This window comes from Lissotriton vulgaris, chromosome 5 (genome assembly GCF_964263255.1).
Source record: "Lissotriton vulgaris chromosome 5, aLisVul1.2, whole genome shotgun sequence".
Classification (NCBI taxonomy): domain Eukaryota; kingdom Metazoa; phylum Chordata; class Amphibia; order Caudata; family Salamandridae; genus Lissotriton; species Lissotriton vulgaris.
Window position 1 is genome coordinate 484,150,024 of NC_141693.1, and position 12,211 is coordinate 484,162,234.

Here is a 12,211-nt window from a genome sequence, read left to right on the forward strand (position 1 = left end):
ATAAAATATTCGCTAAGTCACTAGCTGCACGATTAGACCTCCTACTTCCTGACCTCCTGGGTGAAGAACAGTCTGGCTTCGTCAAGGGCCGATATATTACTGATAACACTTGGCTTTTGTTCAATGTTCTGTCTAAATCCTCACGTTTGCCTCAAGCCCTTGCAGCAATTGCTTTAGATGCATAGAAGGCATTCGATAGGGTTGAAGGGTCCTATCTTTTTCACACGCTCACATGGTTTGGTTTTGGCCCTAGATCTATTTCTCTTGTCTCCCTACTCTATTCTAAACTGTGTGCGGCAGTGTGTGCCAACGGTCTGGTTTCCTCCTTTTTTGATCTAGGTAGAGGGGTCCCCCAGGGCTGTCCTCTGTCACATTTTCTTTTTAAGTTGGCCTTGGAGCCTTTCCTGTCCTGGCTTCGTCAAAATTCTAATATCCACCGTTTCCAGACTTTGCATTCCCAAATTAAGCTTGCTGCCTACGCTGATGATATTTTACTATTTATTTTTAACACCATTGAATCAATTCCCGCTTTCCTTACTGAAGTTCAGTAATACTCCATGATATCTGGCTATAAACTCAACAACGATAAGTGTGAGATTCTGCCCTTTGACATAGTTCACCTTCAAACCCGATTTCAGTGTTTCCGATTTCACGTGGAGTTCCTCCCATATCAAATATCTAGGCATGCATGTTACCCCTTCTGTCTCTGACACGGTTTCTCTCTGTCTCAATAAATGTATTCAAAAAGTATCGGACCTCACAGCTAGATGGCATCCTCTCTTCTTGTCTTGGTAGGGACGCCTTGACACTATCAAGATGATGCTTTCTCCCATAATCCTTTACACAATTTCGAACATCCCAGTACCCATTCCTTCTAAATTAAAAAAAAATCAATTCCATTCTGTCCTCTTTCCTCCGGCACAACAAGAAATCTAGGATGTCTATCGCTAGACTAATTCGTCCCAAGTCTGAGGGTGGAGTCAATTTTCCAGACTTTCCAGCCTATTAAGACAGGCTTCCTTCTGGTTACAAAACCTCAACTCCCCATGCGTCAAAGTTGAGCGCCTTTTTCTCTCCCCCTTCTCTTTTGCTGAATATATCTCCTTTTCACGCAAACCCTCTTCTGTCTCCACGCCCATCCACAAATTTACCATCAAGCTACTTTTATCCTCCTCTCCTTCTCCTCCTGTTACTGCAGCTGACTTACTTAATTCCACCATCTGGCATAATGTTCACTTGTTGATCCGCGGCAAGCCCTTTTATTGGAAGTCCTGGAGACTTAAAGGGTTGATTTGGGTTTCCCAACTTTTCTCAGGTCCTACCTTTCTATCTTTTTCAACTCTCAGTTCTTCTTTTGTCTTACCTGCTTCTTTTTTACACAAATATCTCGCACTTAAACAGGCGGTGTTGACAGCTTATAATCGACTCTCACACACATGCCTCTCCAGCACCACTTACCTACACTGCAAGGCTTCATTCCTTTCTGCATACTATTTCCAAGGCATCCCTCATTTACAAATAACATACCAAAGAACCCGTGAGAACCAAATCCAATGTGGAGGAACAGTGGGAACATGATCTTGCTGTGTCTTGGCCGATATCCTTATGGGACAAGATATGGACCAAGATCCGCAAATCATCCAGAGTGGCGAATTTGACGCAATCCCTGTTCTTCATATATAACAGGCTACTTTTCACACCTTTTGAACTACACAAGCGGTTTCCGGTCACCCCGGACATTTGTTGGTCCTGCTCCTCTTCACAAACCACCTTGTTTCATATGCTGTTCTTATGCAAATCTGTCCATAGTTTCTGGTTACAAGTATGGGCCCAAATTAATGTGATTTTTCACACTTGCATTCCTTTTTCCTACTCCCATGTCTTCCTGGGGAGTCTCTCCCCTTGCTGGGACAACGTTGAACTTGATGTTAGGATTGTCGACTTATTGCAGGCAGTAGCATTTCAACAAATTATTCTCAACTGGAAAACTTTCTCTAACATCTCTTTTCGAGCATGGTGGTACAATGTATGTTACAACCATAGACTGGACACTGCTTTTGTTTTTCCCATCCAGCTAGCAACGAAGCGCATAGACTTGTGGCTTCCTCTCACAATGTACCTTGATATATGTGCTAACCGCTCATTTACACTACAACCTGCCCAGAAAGAAGTTTCCAAGCCTCCTTAATTGCCCTTTACTTTCCTCTTCTTCTTTTTTTATCATTATATGTATTTGCACTTTGCTCTGTTGTAATCTTCATAATTATTGTATTTTTTAGCCTGGTCACAGGAACTACACAGGGATTGCGCTCGAGAAAGTATTGGATGCAAAGACCTCCATCAAGCATCACAGCTACTTTTTGATGGTACATATGGGTAGAAAGCACACCTGCTCAGCCTCGACCGAGCGCACAATATTTTTGGCCTGAAGGATAATGTGTTACCGAATTCAAGCTTTAACTCAGGCTCTTGCTTTATCTGTAAGTGCTTCCTGTTGAATTTTTTTGACAGGATCATTGTGGTAGAATGAATTCTGCCCAGCATTTACATTTATTCAAGAAGATACCACCATTTTGTGCAATACCTCTACTGTACTCACAGTCTCACATCATCAACATGCCCAAAAATTCCGTTCCGCCGTGGATCGCAGAATTTTCAGCAATTCCGCATTTCACGCGGAATCGCTGAAACTTCACAAAATCAGCGAGCGGAACGGAATTTATCCCCTACCCCTAGTTTCTAACATCATACCTCACTGGCTCTATCTGCCCTCTGTCACCATGCTATCCAGTCGCATCAACCTCCACTCTTTTGCTGCTTTGTAGATCTAACCGCAACCTTTGATAAGGTCAACAGACAATTGTTGTGGAGGAAACTAGCGAATTGGGGCATTCCATCTTCACTTCTAACAGCCGTAATGTCCCTCTATATGGAAACCTGGGTTCAGGGGAAAGCAGGCCTCTCTCTCGGCGAAAATCTGTGCGACCGGGGGTTTGAAAGAAGGTTGTGTGCCTGCTCCCCTCCTTTTCAACCTGTATGCCGCTGATCTCGAAAAAGCTCTTGTCAACGGATGCCTGGCTGCTTCCCAACTAGGCAACCGGCCTCTACATATTATTCAGTATGTAGATTACATAGGCATCATGGATCACATTTAAGTGGCCCTCCAACGAACTTTGACCAATTTCCACGAATACTGCACATCCAATCACCTTACTATCAGCTCAGATAAGACCAAGATCATGGTAATGGGCCAGCAAAAACACCAAAAACTTATGACATGCACCATTGGCTCCAGAAATATAAGTACTTGGGGATCTGGTTCACAGAAACAGCAAGATCCACCGCTCATATAAAGGATCTGACTAATAAATCGACGGCCATAAGGTATAGTTTAATAAAATTGAACAAGTTTAAAAGTCTGTCAGTAGAGGCCTTAAGAAAGGTCACTCATGCCTCTCTTCTCCCAGCACTCTCGTATGGGCATCAAGCGTTCCTGGGTACTTGTTCAGAAACCCTGGAGCGGGCTAAATGTGTGGCCTACAAAATAATTTTTCAATTTCCAAAACACTTCTCCAGGGCGAGACTTAGGTTGAAGCTCAGGTTAGTCAAACAATCACTAACCCTTGAGGCCGACTTCTTAAAATACTACATTTGAATCTTAGAATCTCCATGGGATTCTTTAAAATGAATGTCTCAGAGACACATTTGAAAAAACTGGATCACCATGGAGTAAGCAGCTTGTGAGAGCCATGGCCTCCATTGAAATAAACAAACAAGCACTCGCTCTGCCTTGCATTTCATACACTACCTTGAAAATGCATATTATTATATAAAGCTTATAAAGCGCCTGGTTACACTAGCTAGTGTGTCCCTGTACTGGATAAAACCGAATGACTAATCCTGATGATCATATATTCTAGGCAGCCCACAGTCCCAGCGTATGAATAAACAAGTCCAACAAGTTTCATTCCAGCAAGACCAGGCAACATTAAAAACGTTATCCTTCCTGATACCGCTGAATGACTCATATCTAAGAAATAAAACTCAGCCCTACCTTTCTGCCCTGCTTAACCCTAAGGCCAGAAGAAAGATTATGTACATGCGACTGCTGGCACTCCCAATCACAGACTTTAGCCGGGCTTGGGCAAACCAAAACACAGGAGGAGCATGCCGTCTGTGTGAATACAAACGAGAATCATGGCTACACCTTCTGTGCTGCTGCCCGACCTTAGCAACTGAATGGAGGATCCTTCTTAGAGAACTTTGCTTGAGAGAAAAAGTAACCACCTGCCTGGAGGCTTCTGCAGTATGCTTCATACAAAAAGAACCTTATATCCTGGACCACTGCAGAAGATTTGTACAAACTATCAGGAGTGCTTGGTACCCTGGCATGGCCTCCTGGCCTAGCCCTCGAACTGTCCAAATGCTGATAATGGATTATTTTAAACAAAGGCCTCTGAAAGAACATTCTCCTACACAGTCGCAAAGCACAAGCACTTTACACGAAAAAGAGTACCATGTGAAAAGGATGGAAACCAAAGTAGTCTTGGTGATTTGAAGGAGCTAGTAGGGTAACATTCTCTTATGGGACAAGCCATTTTATTTTTCTTTACCTCTATGAATTGCGATGTCCTATTAAAAATTGTGTTATTGTAATGCAATGGGTTTAATTAACTTATGCAAACAAATAAATACATTACAAATTGCCTCACTTTTTCAGCCATGAATGGCATGTGTTGTCACTTTTACAAAGTCAGACACATGGACTCACCGTTTTGAATGTAGAGAAGGGAATATTCCACATAATCATGTGTAAGGCCAGTGTTACAATATGTCCAGAGTTAGCATACCTGTAATTGGCCCATGGGATACATTTTATAACACTGAGCACCATGGCTGGGACCTAACATTGGCACAATGAGCAAGCAAAATTCATCAAGTACTCAACATTGATGTCATCTGCTGAAGGGATGTATAGCATGGCCTCTTCACATTTCTTGGCTTTAATAACAACAAGCTTCACAGATATGTTGAAACCACACTGAGAACAGTTAATAAATTATTCAATGTGCTGGCACATGTTGGGTAATTGCATTACTCCAGAAGGTTACCTCCATGCACATGTTGGTGTGGTTTGTGATGATCACATGAGCATGGCACTGCTGTCACTTCCCTGAACATAACTGACTCACATCTCCCTGATGAAAGGGGCATAACTGGGCATTGAATTATCCTTATGCATATGCATCTTACAAAGATGATCAGTGGGTGTGGCTGACTCAAACCTGTAAATGGGGCAGCAGGCTAAGGTACTGTAACATGCATGTTTAACACAGCTGTGGGACATGGCACATATTCACCCCCTCCTTGCTGCTGTCAGGCTTTCAACATCCCATCCAGGTCAGGGAAGACCATCAGTAGGATGCAGAGCATGTCAGGGGTCAGCGTTCGGCACCCGCCCCTCTTGCCTCGAAGTGACAAGCCCAGCTAGACTTCAGTGATCTTCTTGGTCCACCCACGTAGGTCCTACCACCTCTTGCGGCAGTGACGGATTCGACGAGTTTCCAACCCCACATTGCGCACTTTCTGTGCAATGGTCCTCCACATCCTGGCCTCCTCATGGGGGTTGACCTGTAAGAATGACATGGTGACAGAACTAACACTTGTACACATTGGTCATGGTCAGTTTAGCAATAATGTCTAGGGGCTAGGCAAGTGGCATTATGTGCAGTAGTCCTGGAGTCAATGATTCCTCCATCCCATGAGAACAGTGATAAGATGTTTACCCCAGTACACACACTTCCACATCAGTGTACCTGCCCAGAACAGTCATCTACATACTTTGAAACTTACAAAAAACAGTTTACATGCTTGCCAATTAGATTCCTAATGCTAGTAGTGCATGGTAATTGCAGATGTCCAATGAAAATTCAGTGTAATCATCACTCAACTGCTCCTCTGGTTTGCATAGAGCTAGCTATATAGTGGCAGGAGGGTATCCAACAGGGCCTGGTTCTCCTCCTCGCTGAAAGCTGGGGCCCTGTCAACTGTACAAGACATAGTAGCACCCAGAGGATGTGCTAACAGCAGCAGAGAGATGGGGTGGTGGAGGAATGATGCAGGTAGTGCAGGCAAGTGAAGTCTCTAGGGAACAGAAATACTTATATCTAAGCAGCAGAGGCTGTCTTTAATCCATGTAGCCAAAGTAATAGGTTTGTGTTGGTTGCATTTTCTGAATTGCTCAAATGCAGAACATTGCCCTCAGACAACACGCCTACCCGACATTCAGAAACTCATCATCGGCGAGGGTAACATTGGGGTTTATAAATGCAAAATGTAATTTTGCTAAGAAATGGAGGGCACTAGAGGCTCCGAAACTGAAGGAGTTGACGAGGGCACTAGAGGCTCTGACACTGAAGGAGTGGACTATATATCTGGACTGGTGTATGCAGGTGGAAGGGACGATCTACGAGAGTAAAGGATGCCTGAAAAAATGGACTAAGATTCAGGGGATATGGAACAGCTGTCAGGGAATGTTGTGAACCCTAGTTGCCAGACAAGATCAGGAGCAAGAAGCATTATAAGTGAATGATGTGCTTGGGTATGGGGACTTTCTGGAGTTTTTTAAATATATTATAAGAAGATTGTTTTAAATTTACAGGTCTGCACGAGCATTGTCGAAATTATTGTGATATGTATCTGTTAAAAAGATGGCATGTTGTTGATTAAATAACTTATAAATAAAATAATAAAAAACAAAACTCATCATCAATCCACAATTGACTTTGATACATTGGTGATGGAAGGTAGCCAAGTCGGTTTTCACAAGATGAGGACACGAGCTGAAATGCTAGTCTGTCACCATAACAACCAACAGCCAATAGCTGTGACCAAATCGGTTTGGATGCGGCTACCGCATCCTTTGAATACTCACCCGCATCTGTCACAACAACAACCAACAGCCAATGGCTGTGACTTAATTGGTTCAGATGCAGCTACTGCGTTCTTTGAATACTCACCCGCGTCTGTCACCACAACAACCAACAGCCAATGGCTGTGACCGATTTGGTTCGGATGCAGCTACTGTGTCCTTTGAATAGTCGATCGGCAGGGCATACACGTCTGTAATTATTGTATATCTGTACATTACATGAGGGGATGCATTTTTTTCAAAATAAAATGGACCTTTAAATGAAGAAGACACACTCCCATGAGGAGCTAACCTTGAGGGGCACATGACACACTGTTTTAGATCAAATACCAACATTATGCAAGAGAAATCCAGTTATCCGCCTGGGATTGGTCACAATGCCAATTAATTATTTGTGGATGTACAAGTGCATTCTTGATATATTCACTGCGCCTGGGGACTGTGTGACCCATTGTGCAATTGTGATTTCAGACTGTTGATGTATTTGGTGTAATTAATGGATAAAGCTTTTACCTTTGGATGAGTAGACAGTGACATTAGTCAGCCTCATCAAATTGTTTTTGTGATGAGAATCACTAGTCTATCTGTGTACCCCGGACTTCAGTGGATGGTATCATGACATATATTTGCATCATCAACATTGTACATAGTTTGTGTATGTGATGTATGTGTAATGTAGACATGACAACATGACAGTGTCCACCCTGTGACAGTGGTGGGCATGACTGACTTTGTAAGATGCTGTGTGTATCAGGTGTCACACATCTCTGGCATTACATGGTCCTATTCTGTGCACCTGTTAAACATGTAATTGTTCACAAAAACTTAAATGTTTAATTATTTTATGTGGAATTGTGGAGTATGTGATGCTAATCACATTGTTGATATCAGACACTAGTGATTTGTACACTACACTACTCTAATGGCTGTGTCACCAAAACTTGGAAACATGTCTGGGAAGGCTTCTGATGCTGTGATATGCATCTAAGGTCATCCGTGTAAATTTTAATTTGTATTATAAATTTTCCGTAGATTAGTTGTGTTCACATTTCATGTTCTGTTTGTCTCAATGCATGTTGCTTGGTACATTGTGTCCTGACAGCAACTGTGTTTACACTCTGCACATTGTTACCGCAGATGACCTCCAGTGTACAGGCCCTTTCCAGACCTACAGACCTTGGAAGAATGTGACACCATCAGGAAGTACCATTTCACCAGGCCATTAATTGAACAGTTGTCTGAGCAGTGGTCACCTTATCTGCAGCCTCTTTGCATGTATCCAACTGCACTGATTCCCAAAATGAAGGTTTTTGCAGCTTTACATTTCTTTGCCACCGGTTGTTTTAATACACAGTGGCAACATCTGGTGATATGTCACAAACCATGTTCAGCTGTGTCCTTTGTGATGTTTTGAAGGCATTGCTCTGTTACCTGTACCAGTACATGAAGTTCCCAACACCTGGAGAGCTGTGAGAAATCAAGAGGGGATTCTATGCCTTAGGATGGATACTCCATGTCGTTGGCTCTATTGATGGCACTGACGTTTCAGTGGCTCCATCACAGGCAAATGAGGTGGTGTATTACAACCACAAACATTACCACTCCATCAGTGTCCAGGTGGTATGTTTGGGTGACATGTCCATCTCCCACATCTGTGCATGTTTCCCTGGATCAGCACATGATGCATATCTCATGAGGAACAGTGTCATTCCCCGTTTGATGTCTCAGCAGCAAACTGACCGTGCCTGGCTTGTTGGTAGGTGATATGGCATATGTATGTTGTGGTGTTTGTTGATTGTATGCCAGATAGTGCTCTGTTATGGTATAAAGAATATCGACGGGAAAATATCGACTAGCATTAATATCGAGGTAAGAATATCGAATAGTAAAAATATCGTAGTAGTAAATATCGTTGTAATAAATATCGTTTTGTGAGAATGACAAAAATATCGTCAAAAAAAAATATCGATGAAAAGAATATCGTTGATCAAAATATTGTTGTATATAATATCGACCTAAAATTTTAAAAAAGTATGTATTATGTTTTTAACAAACTTACAAAACTCCTACTAGTAATAATATGTGTTTAAAAATATTTGCTACAAAAGAATAGTTAAAATTCTAGTAGTGGGTTATTGGTATTATAGGGGATAAGGGTGGGTAGTAAATTAAAAATGTAGTTTTAATAAATTGTATAAAATATAAATAAATTAGAAATTTATTAAGAAATCGAAATTTTAAATCGAAATTTCGAATTGTTCACGAAATTAAATTTATAAATATATATAAAAATTTCAAATTAAAATTTTAGGAGCGGGTTTTTAGTGTTATAGGGGATTAGGGTGGGTAGTAATTTAAAAATGTACTGTTAAAAAATTGTATAAAATGTTAATAAATTTGAAAATTATTATGAAATCGAAATTTTAAATCGAATTTTAAAATTTTTCACGAAATTTAATTTTTAATATTAATAAAAATTATCCAAATTATATTTAAGGAGCGGGTTTTTGGTATTATAGGGGATTAGGGTGGGTAGTAAATTAAAAAAGTAGTGTTATAAAATTGTATAAAATAATAAGAAATAAGAAAATTATTATGAAATCGAAATTTTAAGTCGAAATTTAAAATTTTTCACGAAATGTAATTTTTAATATTAATAAAAATTATCAAAATAATATTTAAGGAGTGGGTTTTTGGTATTATAGGGGATTAGGGTGGGTAGTAATTTAAAAAAGTAGTGTTTAAAAATTGTATAGAATATTAACAATTTTGAAAACTATTATGAAATCTAATTAGAAAATCGAAAAATCTAATTTTTCACGAAATTAAATTTTTAATTATAATTAAATTTCTCTAAATAATATTTTATGAGCGGGTTATTGGTATTATAGGGGATTAGGGTCGAAAAAATAAATTATATTGAAAAATTATTATGGTTTACTATCCTGCACTTTCCCTGACTTATGTAGGATTGGAGTTAGAATAGTAATTTATTATGGTTTACTATCCATCACTTTTCCTGAGTTATGTTGGATTGGAGTTAGAATAGTAATTTATTATGGTTTACTATCCAGCACTTTCCCTGAGTTATGTTATTTTTGGAGTTAGAATAGTAATTTATTATGGTTTACTATCCAGCACTTTCCCTGACTTATGTTGGATTGGAGTTAGAATAGTAATTTATTATGGTTTACTATCCAGCACTTTCCCTGAGTTATGTTATTTTTGGAGTTAGAATAGTAATTTATTATGGTTTACTTTCCAGCACTTTCCCTGACTTATGTTGGATTGGAGTTAGAATAGTAATTTATTAAGGTTTACTATCCGTCACTTTCCCTGAGTTATGTTATGTTTGGAGTTTGAATAGTAATTTATTATGGTTTACTATCCAGCACTTTCCCTGACTTATGTTGGATTGGAGTTAGAATAGTAATTTATTATGGTTTACTATCCAGCACTTTCCCTGAGTTATGTTATGTTTGGAGTTAGAATAGTAATTTATTATGGTTTACTATCCAGCACTTTCCCTGACTTATGTTATGTTTGGAGTTAGAATAGTAATTTATTATGGTTTACTATCCAGCACTTTCCCTGACTTATGTTGGCTTGGAGTTAGAATAGTAATTTATTATGGTTTACTATCCAGCACTTTCCCTGAGTTATGTTATGTTTGGAGTTAGAATAGTAATTTATTATGGTTTACTATCCAGCACTTTCCTATGTTGGATTGGAGTTAGAATAGTAATTTATTATGGTTTACTATCCAGCACTTTCCCTGAGTTATGTTATGTTTGGAGTTAGAATAGTAATTTATTATGGTTTACTATCCAGCACTTTCCCTGACTTATGTTATGTTTGGAGTTAGAATAGTAATTTATTATGGTTTACTATCCAGCACTTTCCCTGACTTATGTTGGATTGGAGTTAGAATAGTAATTTATTATAGTTTACTATCCAGCACTTTCCCTGACTTATGTTATGTTTGGAGTTAGAATAGTAATTTATTATGGTTTACAATCCAGCACTTTCCCTGACTTATGTTGGATTGGAGTTAGAATAGTAATTTGTTATGGTTTACTATCCAGCACTTTCCCTGACTTTTGTTGGAATGGAGTTAGAATAGTTATTTATTATGGTTTACTATCCAGCACTTTCCCTGAGTTTTGTTATGTTTGGAGTTAGAATAGTAATTTATTATGGTTTACTTTCCAGCACTTTCCCTGACTTATGTTGGATTGGAGTTAGAATAGTAATTTATTATGGTTTACTATCCGTCACTTTCCCTGAGTTATGTTATGTTTGGAGTTTGAATAGTAATTTATTATGGTTTACTATCCAGCACTTTCCCTGACTTATGTTGGATTGGAGTTAGAATAGTAATTTATTATGGTTTACTATCCAGCACTTTCCCTGAGTTATGTTATGTTTGGAGTTAGAATAGTAATTTATTATGGTTTACTATCCAGCACTTTCCCTGACTTATGTTATGTTTGGAGTTAGAATAGTAATTTATTATGGTTTACTATCCAGCACTTTCCCTGACTTATGTTGGCTTGGAGTTAGAATAGTAATTTATTATGGTTTACTATCCAGCACTTTCCCTGAGTTATGTTATGTTTGGAGTTAGAATAGTAATTTATTATGGTTTACTATCCAGCACTTTCCCTGACTTATGTTGGATTGGAGTTAGAATAGTAATTTATTATGGTTTACTATCCAGCACTTTCCCTGAGTTATGTTATGTTTGGAGTTAGAATAGTAATTTATTATGGTTTACTATCCAGCACTTTCCCTGACTTATGTTATGTTTGGAGTTAGAATAGTAATTTATTATGGTTTACTATCCAGCACTTTCCCTGACTTATGTTGGATTGGAGTTAGAATAGTAATTTATTATAGTTTACTATCCAGCACTTTCCCTGACTTATGTTATGTTTGGAGTTAGAATAGTAATTTATTATGGTTTACAATCCAGCACTTTCCCTGACTTATGTTGGATTGGAGTTAGAATAGTAATTTGTTATGGTTTACTATCCAGCACTTTCCCTGACTTTTGTTGGATTGGAGTTAGAATAGTTATTTATTATGGTTTACTATCCAGCACTTTCCCTGAGTTATGTTATGTTTGGAGTTAGAATAGTTAATTATAATGGTTTACTATCCACCATTTACCCTGACTTATGTTGGATTGGAGTTAGAATAGTTAATTATTATGGTTTATTATCCTGCATTATCTATTTACTATTTTTAATATGAATAATATATTTAATGTTGTAATAT